Consider the following 13,456-nt stretch of genomic DNA (forward strand, 5'->3'; position numbering starts at 1 on the left):
TGATCATTGTTTTCACTTTGTCATTATGGGCTACTAAGTGTAGATTAATAAGAAGATTTTAGTATCTCTCTCTCTCTCTCTCTCTCTCTCTCTCTCTCTCTCTCTCTCTCTCTCTCTCTCTCTCTCTCTCTCTCTCACTCACTCTCTTTCTTTTCTCTCTCTATCACTCACTCTCTTTCTTTCTCCTCCCTCTTCTACAGGTTTTAAAAAAAAGTTTCACAAAATAGAATGTTTCAATCGGTCCAGTCCAGGCTAACGGAGTTCTGATTTCTCTTGTGAGTAATTTTACATTACAGCAATTAACCCTCATAAGGTCTTCGTTTCCTGTTTACAAATCTGGTCTTTGGGGTCTATATGACCCCAACAATTGATGGAGAAATTATACAAAAAATATAAATTTTTAATTATACAAATAATATATATATTTTTTTGTTTACTTCTCATCTATTCATTAATGCTGTGTTTTGGAAGATATGAAGTACTTTTGTACCTATTTACCACACAATTCCTCAACTACACCATAAGCTTGCATATGAAATATTAATTTTTTATGAAAAAATCACTTAAATGATGATCTAAATTTCTGATTTATGCTGGATTTATAGATTTTTTGATTAAATGAAGGAAAAATAGAGTTTTTTTCACATTTCCCATTCATTTCAATGTGGGGTCATATTGACCCTGAAGACCAGAAGTGTAAAAAATTTTTTTACATACCTTCAGAACAACCGAATCAAGCCCAGTTTTTTTGTGTGTGTATAGATAGATTATGTAGGAAAAGTCACAAAATATTATTCCACTCAGATGAAGGGAACCCTTTTTTTTAATCAAGGAAAAGTCGATTGGGGTCATATAGACCCCAAGGACCGATTAAAGGTTAATGAATTAATGCAATTATTGAATTTATATTTGTATAAATATTTTAAAACCAATATATATACACTAACCATCCATGTGGAAACTTGAAAAGTATTCATTTAAGGCAGTGGTCCTAACCCCCGGGCCGCGGACCGGCACCGGTCATGTTATTTCATGTTATTTACTTACATGTATTCATATGCAACATAAATAACCAGGGTTTTGAAATATTTATACATATATATATATATATATATACAGTGAGGAAAATAAGTATTTGAACACCCTGCTATTTTGCAAGTTCTCCCACTTAGAAATCATGGAGGGGTCTGAAATTGTCATCGTAGGTGCATGTCCACTGTGAGAGACATAATCTAAAAAAAAAAATCCAGAAATCACAATATATGATTTTTTTTAGTATTTATTTGTATGATACAGCTGCAAATAAGTATTTGAACACCTGTCTATCAGCTAGAATTCTGACCCCTTAAAGACCTGTTAGTCTGCCTTTAAAATGTCCACCTCCACTACATTTATTATCCTAAATTAGATGCACCTGTTTGAGGTCGTTAGCTGCATAAAGACACCTGTCCACCCCATACAATCAGTAAGAATCCAACTACTAACATGGCCAAGACCAAAGAGCTGTCCAAAGACACTAGAGACAAAATTGTACACCTCCACAAGGCTGGAAAGGGCTACGGGGAAATTGCCAAGCAGCTTGGTGAAAAAAGGTCCACTGTTGGAGCAATCATTAGAAAATGGAAGAAGCTAAACATGACTGTCAATCTCCCTCGGACTGGGGCTCCATGCAAGATCTCACCTCGTGGGGTCTCAATGATCCTAAGGAAGGTGAGAAATCAGCCCAGGACTACACAGGAGGAGCTGGTCAATGACCTGAAAAGAGCTGGGACCACCGTTTCCAAGGTTACTGTTGGTAATACACTAAGACGTCATGGTTTGAAATCATGCATGGCACGGAAGGTTCCCCTGCTTAAACCAGCACATGTCCAGGCACGTCTTAAGTTTGCCAATGACCAGTTGGATGATCCAGAGGAGTCATGGGAGATAGTCATGTGGTCAGATGAGACCGAAATAGAACTTTTGGGTCATAATTCGACTAAACGTGTTTGGAGGAAGAAGAATGATGAGTACCATCCCAAGAACACCATCCCTACTGTGAAACATGGGGGTGGTAGCATCATGCTTTGGGGGTGTTTTTCTGCACATGGGACAGGGCGACTGCACTGTATTAAGGAGAGGATGACCGGGGCCATGTATTGCGAGATTTTGGGGAACAACCTCCTTCCCTCAGTTAGAGCATTGAAGATGGGTCGAGGCTGGGTCTTCCAACATGACAATGACCCGAAGCACACAGCCAGGATAACCAAGGAGTGGCTCTGTAAGAAGCATATCAAGGTTCTGGCGTGGCCTAGCCAGTCTCCAGACCCAAATCCAATAGAGAATCTTTGGAGGGAGCTCAAACTCTGTGTTTCTCAGTGACAGGCCAGAAACCTGACTTATCTAGAGAAGATCTGTGTGGAGGAGTGGGCCAAAATCCCTCCTGCAGTGTGTGCAAACCTGGTGAAAAACTACAGGAAACGTTTGACCTCTGTAATTGCAAACAAAGGCTACTGTACCAAATATTAACATTGACTTTCTCAGGTGTTCAAATACTTATTTGCAGCTGTATCATACAAATAAATAGTTAAAAAATCATACATAGTGATTTCTGGATTTTTTTTTTTTAGATTATGTCTCTCACAGTGGACATGCACCTACGATGACAATTTCAGACCCCTCCATGATTTCTAAGTGGGAGAACTTGCAAAATAGCAGGGTGTTCAAATACTTATTTTCCTCACTGTGTGTATATATATATATATATATATATATATATATATATATATATATATATATATATATATATATATATATATATATATATATACACACACACATACACATACATATAATATATTACAGCAATGAATACAATTATTTTCATCAATAAACCACTGGGCCACTATAAACATTCCAAAATCCTGGTTATTTATGTTGCATATTAATAATTGTAAGTAAATAATATGAACCAAATCTAGTAACTCTTTGTAAATCAATGTTTTGAGACAGTTATATTACAACAATATGTAGGCTAAAGACCAAAGATATTATTGTAGTTGAAAAGTAACTAGTGGAAGAGGATTTATTTATTTACTATTATTTATTATATATAGATTTATTTATATAACACTATTATTATTATTATTATTATTATTGTTGTTGTTGTTGTTGTTGTTGTTGTTGTTGTTGTTGTTGTTGTTGTTGTTGTGTTTTTTTTTGTTGGACAAGTAATGTTTTATAATCCACAATGTTTATGTAGTGACTTAAATAGACATAAGCAACAACATTTATATATGCAGAATAGGGTAACACTAGTCTTTTTCAATTCTTTTTTCTCATATTAAATGTAGATATTGTATGTTTATTACTTTCAATTAATTCTTCCTTTCTCAGTATATAAATTATTATTCATGTTTACGCAGGTCACAATTGGTTTGTATTCAGTTATTTTACTCAGAGCCGTCAGTGGATTTGGTCAGTTCTGTAGCTGAAATGTTTTACTTGAAAAATGAAATGACCAAAAACTTGACTTCTTTTTTTGCATGTACAATTATTTTTCAGATGCAGATGCAAAAGTAATTGTAAATGTGTTGTTCTTTCAAATTATTACTTAAATTTTTTTTGCATAATTCATTTCAAGAAAGAGGACGAGCTGCTGAGGGAATGATTTAAAGCAGGTATTGAGTCAAAAAATGTTTTTTTCTTACATATTCCTTTCTTTTTCATAGCACATGTAAAGGACCAGAAGTGAGAATAAGCCATGCTTATGTTCCAATGCATTGGTCCTTACTCTGGACTGTGAAATTTTAATCAAGGCTATGACTCAATTCGCCTGTCCATCTTCCTCATCAGTGGTTTGTGTGTGGGTTTTCCTGCACTACTTTGGGCTTTTGCTGCTCTGTACCACCATTATAAGAGCGGAGGGTGAATCTCCTTCATCGTCATCTTCCTCCTCCTCAGTGACCTGCTGGAACTGATTCTGAGTCCAGTTTGTTTAATTTACCTGTTGTTTAATTTCTGCCTGTTATTCGGAGTTCGGCTCTGTGGGTATCAGCTTCATCAGCTGGTGGCATCAGAAGGCATTCTTACTCAGAAATATCCATCACTGGCTCATTTATTCTCCACACCCTGCTCCATTATCCTCTGCATCATTGTGTTTCTGGTAGGAATTGGAGTCCCATTCATTTCAGTCCTACATCATCCTATAATAATTATATTTTTATTTGTTTTGCCTTTACTGATGTGTGCAGTCACATGTTTAGTGACTTGTAAAGCTTCTCCTGAGACCAATCAGGCCACAGACAGGAAGTCAGGAGCGTTAGTGTTAAGTATTGCCATGTTTACTCTGATCATTTTATATCTGCCATTTTTCATAAGTATTTTTCCTGTTGTGTCTTTTATGTTGGAATCTCTAGGGAGCATGAGATTGTTTTCAGAGCCCCTTCTGTGTGTTCTCATCTGTTGGGCTTAAACAGCACACACACAATAAATCAGAAGTGCATTTTTCAGATTAATGGCACTATAAATGAAATGTTTCTTTTTAATGTATTTTTTTTTGTCATTATATATTCAATAAAACATCATATACAATCTTACAAAGCTTTAATTTACATTAAAATCACACTTCTGTTTATCTTCTGTCTGACATCTAAAGACATCTAAAAGAGCTTTTATTGAGCTTTACCTAAGAATGTGGAATGTGTTTCTGACCTTATTCCATCTGTCTTGTGTTATATCAATAAACACACGCAAATACAAACACACATCACCGTGTTTATTAAATAAAATATAAATAATACAAAGATACAAGGGGGTGTTGCAGTTTATTGGTTAAGGCATTGAACATTGGATCTAAAGTCATTAGTTCAAATCCCAGCGACACCAAACTGCAAATCCTGGGCCCCTGAGCAAGGCCCTTACCCCAATAGCTGCTCATATGAATGAGATTAAACCCTATGGATTAAGAAACAGATGTTACTCAAGTTAATTTGCATGTGAAGGCAGAGGAGCGAAAACTTTTGGCAATATAGTGAATTTTAAAGAAGCACAAAAAAAACGGGCCATGTTAAGGACCAAAGACGCAGTTATGAGCCAAAGAAACTTAATTCATTGTATAAAAGGCACATCATGTTTACTTCCCCTCGATATCAGCAGATGTCCATTAGTGCCATCAGCAAAAAAAAACTGGTGGAAACCAGTGGGGCCCAGGTAAACTCATTTACTGTCTGGAAAAGTCTGGCCAAAAGTCTTCATGGAAGAATTGCAGTCAAAATTTATTTGCTAAGAAAACAAAGCTAAGCGACTGAATTATACAGGAAAACAGAGGAACTGGGGTGCAAAGAAAAAAAAAAGCTAATGCTCTGTAATAATGAGTCCAAATCCCAAATATTTAGCTGGAGTAGGAGGTAAATTGTTTGCCTGAGGACTAAAGAGCAGTACAATATTGAGATTTTGATTAATTTGGGGTTTGGTCAGGAGTAATAGTGTCCTCAATGATGAGAAAAACAGGCAGATACTGTAATTATCCTTAATGTAATGCCATCATAGAGGCATTTGATAAGTCCCAAATTTATATTGCAGCAGTACAATGACCCCAAACATACAGACAATGTTACTGACAACTTTCTTCAACATAGAGAAGAACAAGGAATCCTGGAAGTGATGGTTTGGCCCCCACAGAGATCTGATCTCAATATCATTAAGTCTGTTTTGGATGACATGATGAGACAGAAGGATTTGAGGCAGCCTACGTCCACGGAAGATCTGTTATTTCTGCTTCATATTACGCTGCTTCATTATCATCTGCACCATTGTTTGGATGGTGGGAATTGGGTGCCAGTTCACCTTAATCCCATTTAAATATTAAATTAATGGATTTTTATGTGTTGTGCCTGTAGTGTTGTGTGCAATCACATGTTCAGTGACTTTTAAAGCTTCTTCTGAGACCAACCAGGCAACAGACAGTAAGTCGAGGGTGTTAGTGCTAGAAGTTGCCATGTTTACTCTGATTATATTATATCTGCCATTTAAAAAAAAGAAAATGATTGATGTGCCTTTTATGTTGGATTCTCTAGTGAGCATGAGATTGGTTTCAGAGCCCCTTCTGTGTGTTCTCTAATCTGTTTGGCTAAAACAGCACACACACACACACACACACACACACACACACACACACACACACACACACACACACACACACACACACACTTAATAAAAATTTTGTTTTTAGATTCATGTCAATATGAATGGACTGTCTTTTTTAATGTAGTTTTACATGTAACATTGTAACAAAACAATATATAAAATCTAATGAAGCTTTAATGTACATTAAAATTGCATTTCTGTTTTTCTTCTGTTTAAGATCTAAACTAATCTATCTGGTTTGTCAATATTTTATTACAATTGTACTTTACTTAAGTATGTGGCATGTGTTTTTTTAAATACGGTAATTTTGAATTTGATGGCTGCAACACAGCTCAAAATCTGTTTGGACCGGGCAACAAAAGTCTGCAAAAAGTAAATGTTATTGAAATTAAACAGTTTGAGAAGCATTCTCCAAATATTTTGGTTAATGCCAACAGGTCAGTAAGATGAAAGGCAGAAGTAGGTAGTCTCGCAGAAGTAAAGATGGGCGGAGCTTCACCAATCTGTGAAAGACTGTGTCTACAAATTGTGGAACAATTTCAGAATAATGCTCTTCAACATAAACTTGCAAAAACAGTGTAAGACAACACAAGACAGTGTAGGACAAATACACAAAAGACAAAATAGTGCTGCCAGTAATCCTACTTTTATTTAAAGCTTGGCTCTGTGGACATCTTCTTCAACAGCTGGTGGCATTAGATTAGCATTTTTACTCCGAAATATCCATAATCCTTGCTCAAATATTCTCCCAACCTACTCCATTATCATCTGCATTGTTGCTTGGTTGGTAGAAATGTGCCATAGATATGAAAGACATGCTCGCAAAAAGCATTTTCAGGGTTCATCTGAACCATATCTCGGGCAATGACAATCTTTGAAACTGTACTTATGAAATTCACACTTCTCAAGTTTCACATACAGGTGGTTGTTGAGATGGTAAATGAGGACCGCACATACATGCTTCTTGTGTTTCAGAAGGGATTTTGAAAAAGTCAGAATGTCATCTAGGTATACGAAAACAGTATTATTGAGCATATCCCAGAGCATGTCGTTGATAAGGGCCTGAAAGGTGCATTTGTGAGGCCAAATGGCATCACATGGCACTCACAATGTCCGGTGGGGGTATTGAAAGCTGTCTTCCACTGTCCCCCTGCCTGATGCACACCAGATGGTATTGTGCAAGTCCAGCTTAGTGTAAACAAAGGCCCCCTAAAGGAGCTTAAATGCTGTGGTCAATTGAGGTAGAGTTGCAAACAATGATACGACTTAGGAGTCTATAATCAATGCATAGCTCCTTTTTCCCCACAAAGAAAAAGCCAGCTCCAGCCGGGAAGTGAGTGGGCATTTGAGTTTGGAGAGGGAGAAAATCTTTCCACAAGGGGGAAAAGTGCCAGGGAGCAGCTCAAAAGGACAACTGTAAGGGCAATGGGAAGGCCTCCACCTTGCTAAACTGCTTTAAGAGTGTGAAATTGATTGGGAAGTCAAGACAGGTCAAGGGCTTCCAAAGTCTCAGCAGCATGTTCCCTACAGGTCAAATTGTAGGTTAGCTGCATTGGACAATGGAGCATTTGAACCAGTCAATAACCGGATTGTGGTGGGTCAGTCAGGGGTTTCTCAAAATGAGAGGAAACTGTGGAGATGAAATCAAGTGCAGCTGACGGTTTTCTTGGTGTTGGAAGTTGGTGAGATGGAGGAGATAGGTCTGCTGAGTTACCCTTCCAGGGCCCAATGGCCTACCATCCAGTGCAGTGATGGCCTGAGGGATCAAAAGAAATTTAGAGGAAATCTGCAGATGTTTGTCTCGGGATATGTCTATTACCTGCATCACCCGAATCCACCAGGGCTTTGATAGTATGGTGTTGGCCTGACCACATGAGTTCTACAGAGAGAAACAGCCCCAATGATGAGATAAGAGAGGATTAAAACATCCATATCACAGCCTTCTCCTTACTGTGGTTGGTCTGGTGTTTCCCAAGAGCTCAGAGCAGGAGGAATGAAAATGGTCTAACTTGCCACAATAGAATCAACCCCTGTCCTGTCCCTGAGCTGTAGAACATGCTCCTCGGGGGAAATAAAATGGGTTGCCTAGCTGCATGGGCTCTGGAGCAGGCTGAGCCTGTTATGAGCACCTACCCTCCTCCTGATGTGCCCTGTTGGGTATGTTATCTCCTAACCTTATTTTTTGGTACCCTGATCCCAAATACAGATCTCCAAACCTGTGACCAAATTGATGAGGGACTTAAGTATGTCAGGGGGATTGCTGGGAGCCAATTCATCCTGGAGAACCGCAGAGGGGCCATTTTGAAAGCAAGCCTTAAGGGCAAGTTCGCTCTGAGTTCTGGTTGGTGATTTGGACATGCTGAGCCAGCACTGCTTTGTGTTGTTTAAGCTGCTTTTCCTATAGCTGCAGGACAGTAGGATGCTTCTGAGCACTGTAACCCTCTGCTGAATGTTCTGTCAGATCAGGACTCGAACCGGGGTTATCACAGTAAGAGACTAACTTTCTAGCAAAGCATCACAGGAGAATTGCTGAAAGGTGCAAAGAGAGAAAAATCTTTTTTAATAAAATTAGAACAGAATGTACCTTTACAGAATACCCAGAACATTGACAATAAGACATTGAGCAACCCCATATAACCAAAATAGAATGATCTTCGCTTCATAACACCTTTGAGAGGATTCACTTATGAGATCGGTAGGCAAATCAGGCTTCTTTTCAGGGTAGTCTTCACGTGAAGGAAACGGGAGTAACTCAATGACAGGTTATTCAGAAAAGAAACACGAGTCTGGGAGAGTTATGAACCATAACGCGGAGATAAACCACACAGCGAGGGTGTGGCAGCGGGGGCGTGGCCGAGCGCCGGTTTGTGAATGTGCAGTGATCGGAGGGAGCATTTAAGGAGCAGCGTGAGGATGTGTGTGGGTGTGTGCCGGAGAATGAGTGACTGAGGCACTGAGCACTGAGTAAAAATATAAAATAAGCGGGAGCAGAACCCAGCAGGGAATGTACATGTATACTGTTCAGTTCTGACATCTGAATGATGTTTAATGATTTTAGGTTTGTCATTACATCAGGACATTAAATAAATATCAGCTTTTGCACAAGAACCTATAAAGAGGTTTCGGTGATCTTCATAATGCAACAAAAGCCAAAGAGATAGAAAGTGGAATTACTTTATTGCCATTACTACAGCAACTACTACCCAAAAGACAAAGAAAAAATAGAAAAAAAAAATTTATATTTCATTCTTAGCTGTTAATTCAATGAGAGCTCAAATACTAATTTTGTAAGATTATCTTCTTCTTCTTCTTTCGGCTGCTCCCATTAGGGGTCGCCACAGCGGATCATCCGTCTCCATACCACCCTGTCCTCTATATCTGCCTCTTTTACACCAACTACCTGCATGTCTTCCCTCACCACATCCATGAACCTCCTCCTTGGCCTTCCTCTTTTCCTCCTACCTGGTGGCTCCATCTTCAGCATTTTTCTACCAATATAATTCATGTCCCTTCTCTGCACATGTCCAAACCATCTCAATCTCGCCTCCCTCACCTTGTCACCAAAACATCCTACATGTGCTGTCCCTCTAATAAACTCATTTCTAATCTTGTCCATCCCAACGAAAACCTCAACATCTTCAGCTCTGCTACCTCCAGCTCCACCTCCTGTTTTTTACTCAATGCCACTGTCTCTAATCCATACAACATCGCAGGTCTCACCACAGTCCTATAAACTTTCCCTTTCATTCTTGCAGATACTCTTCTATCACAAATCACTCCTGTCACTCTTCTCCACCCACTCCACCCTGCCTGCACTCTTTTCTTTACTTCCCTAACACACTCTCCATTACTTTGCACTGTTGACCCCAGGTACCTGAACTCCTCCACCTTCTCCACCTCTTCTCCCTGCAACCGCATCACACCACTGCCCTCCCTCTCATTCACACACATGTACTCTGTCTTACTCCTACTGACTTTCATTCCCCTTCTCTCCAGCGCATATCTCCACCTCTCCAGGCTCTTCTCAACCTGCTCTCTACTCTCACCACAAATCACAATATCATCTGCAAACATCATAGTCCAGGGAGACTCCTGTCTGACCTCGTCCGTCAACCTGTCCATCACCACTGCAAACAGGAAAGGGCTCAGGGCCGATCCTTGATGCAGTCCAACCTTCACCCTGAACCAGTCTGTTGTACCTACTGCACACTTTACTGCCGTCACACTGTCCTCATACATGTCCTGCACCACCCTCACATACTTCTCTGACACACCTGACTTCCTCATACAATACCACAACTCCTCTCTCGGCACCCTGTCGTACGCTTTCTCTAAATCCACAAATACACAATGCAGCTCCTTCTGTCATTCTCTATACTTCTCCATCAACATCCTCAAAGCAAATAAGGCATCTGTGGTACTCTTCCTCGGCATGAAACCATACTGTTGCTCACAGATGGTCACCTCTTCTCTCAGCCTGGCTTCCACTACTCTTTCCCATAATTTCATGGTGTGACTGATCAACTTAATTCCCCTGTAGTTACTGCAGGTCTGCACATCTCCCTTATGCTTAAAGATCGGTACCAGCACACTCCTTCTCCATTCCTCAGGCATCCTCTCCCCTTCCAGAATCCTGTTAAACAATCTGGTTAAAAACTCCACTGCCATCTCTCCTAAACATCTCCACGCTTCTACCGGTATGTCATCTGGTCCAACCGACTTTCCATTCTTCATCCTCTTAATCGCTGCTCTCACTTCCTCCTTACTAATCCTATCTACATCCTGCTTCACCAACTCCACATCCTCCAACCTTCTCTCTCTCTCTCTGATTTTCCTCATTCATCAGCTGCTCAAAATACTCCCTCCATCTTCTCAACACACTCTCCTCACTAGTCAACACATTTCCCTCTCCATCCTTTATTGCTCTAACTTGCAGTACATCCTTCCCAGCTCGGTCCCTCTGCTTGGCCAATCGGTATAAATCCTTTTCTCCTTCCTTAGTGTCCAACCTCTTATACAGTTCCTCATATGCCTTTTCCTTGGCTTTCGCCACATCCCTTTTAACCTGCTGCCGCATCTCCTTGTACTCCTGCCTACTCTTCTCATCACTCTGTCGATCCCACTTCTGTTTTGCCAATCTCTTTCCCCTAATGCTCTCCTGCACTTCCTCATTCCACCACCACGTCTCCTTGTCTTGCTTTCTATTTCCAGATGTCACACCAAGTACTTTTCTAGCTGCCTCCCTCATCACTCCTGCAGTAGTTGCCCAATCATCCGGCACCTCTTCACCACCACCAAGCCCCTGTCTGACCTCTTCCCTGAACCTCACACTACACTCTTCCTCCTTCAGTTTCCACCATCTTATTCTTCTTTCAAACCTTACTTTCCTCCTCTTCTTCTTCGCCTCCAAAACCATCCTACAGACCACCATCCGATGCTGTCTAGCTACACTGTCCCCCGCCAACACCTTACAGTCTCCAATCTCCTTCAGGTTGCATCTCCTACACAGAAGATAATCCACCTGTGTGCACCTTCCTCCACTCTTATACGTCACCCTATGATCCTCCTTCTTCTTAAAATACGTGTTCACCACTGCCATTTCCATCCTTTTAGCAAAATTTACCACCATCTGCCCTTCCACATTCCTCTCCTTAAAACCATACCTACCCATCACCTCCTCATCACCTCTGTTCCCTTCACCTACATGCCCATTAAAGTCTGCCCCAATCACCAATCGTTCTTTCCTAGGTACACCATCTACCACTTCATCTAATTCACTCCAGAATCTTTCTTTCTCCTCCATCTCACAGCCAACTTGTGGAGCATAGGCACTGATGACATTTATCATCATCCCTTCAACTTCCACCTTCACGATCATCACCCTATCAGAAACTCTCTTCACCTCCACTACACTCTTACTGTACGCTTCCTTCAGAATCACCCCTACACCATTTCTCTTCCCATCCACACCATGATAAAACAGTTTAAACCCACCTCCAATGTTCCTGGCCTTACTCCCTTTCCACTTGGTCTCCTGAACACACAACACATCTACCTTTCTCCTCTCCATCATATCAGCTATCTCTCTCCCTTTACCCGTCATAGTACCAACATTTAAAGTACCAACCCGAACCTCTACTCTCCTACACTGCTCCTTTTCCTGCCGTCTCTGTAGACGCCTTCCTCCTCTCCTTTTCCTCCTTCGGCCAACAGTAGCCCAATTTCCACCGGTACCCTGTCGGCTAACGATACCTGTGGCGGTCGTTGTTAACCCGGGCCTCGACCGATCCGGTATGAAATTGAAGTTTTTTTTGTACTAAATAAACAAGTCTGTTATTTAATGTCTGGGAGTTCTGGCATATATTGTTTTTTAATAGATTTAAATACATTTTGGTAAAAAAATTAAAAACATTAAATACATGAAATTACATTCATAAAAAAAAAATATGTACAGAAAATACATTCACACAGTACATACTATTAAAACATACAGAAAATATGTAAAAAAAAAAAAAATACATAAAGTGCATTCAGAAAGTACATTCTGAAAATATGAACAAAAATCTATACAGAAAACACATACATAAAATACATACAGAAATGATGTACAGAAAGTACATACAGAAAATAAGTAGAGTGACCTCCCCAGCTGAGCAAGTGGGTGAAGCAGCAGAGCAGTGCCATGTTGAATTGTGTCCTAATGAGAGACATGTAGAGAATGTAGAGCTTCAGGGTAAATTCTCCTTCTTTTAAAATTAAACAACAGAAATAACAACAATATAATTCCCTTTCAGGAACTCGAGCTGCGTCGAAACGTTCCCAAAGCGTTTCAAACGCAGCGTCTCGTTCCCTCAGGGAACTAGGGTTACATATGTAACCTAGAGATGATGTCACACTTGTTACATCTTTATTCCAACATACAGACATCCAGAGAAGACTGAATATTATTGGGAATATTTCGAATAAAAAAGCTACCACAGCTTAATTGCATAGGTTTGAACACAATTGCCACCTTTTAAAATGTACATTTAAAGCCAATCTGTTCTTCTGTTTGTCATTTAAGGGCTTTTGATTTTTCTGTCCCTTTATGAACTTTTGCTTAACCTATGATTAGCTAAAGGCTAAAGAGTGCACACATTGTCCCAATTTAGATGTTTATTCTCTTTGGGAATTTTGTACAGATAATCTAAAGTGTACAAAAATGTTAATAGTATAGTCTATACATTAAATACACACATAATGTGCAAATAATTACTAGATCAAATCAATCATCATGTCCTAACAAGACAAGAATTCAATTACCATGATAACTGATTCATTTATAAAAATA

General features: G+C 39.8%; 1 long non-coding RNA gene across 1 annotated transcript; it reads left to right on the forward strand.

The window, feature by feature from the left end:
• Window positions 1–3,404: 3,404 nt before the first annotated feature.
• Window positions 3,405–4,620, forward strand: LOC310721495. Its single transcript, XR_014532076.1, has 2 exons — window positions 3,405–3,456; window positions 3,711–4,620. It is a non-coding gene; the product is annotated as an uncharacterized lncRNA (long non-coding RNA).
• The last annotated feature ends 8,836 nt before the right edge of the window (window positions 4,621–13,456 follow it).

This window comes from Silurus aristotelis (assembly GCF_946808225.1).
Source record: "Silurus aristotelis genome assembly, chromosome: 27".
NCBI classification, from domain to species: Eukaryota; Metazoa; Chordata; class Actinopteri; order Siluriformes; family Siluridae; genus Silurus; species Silurus aristotelis.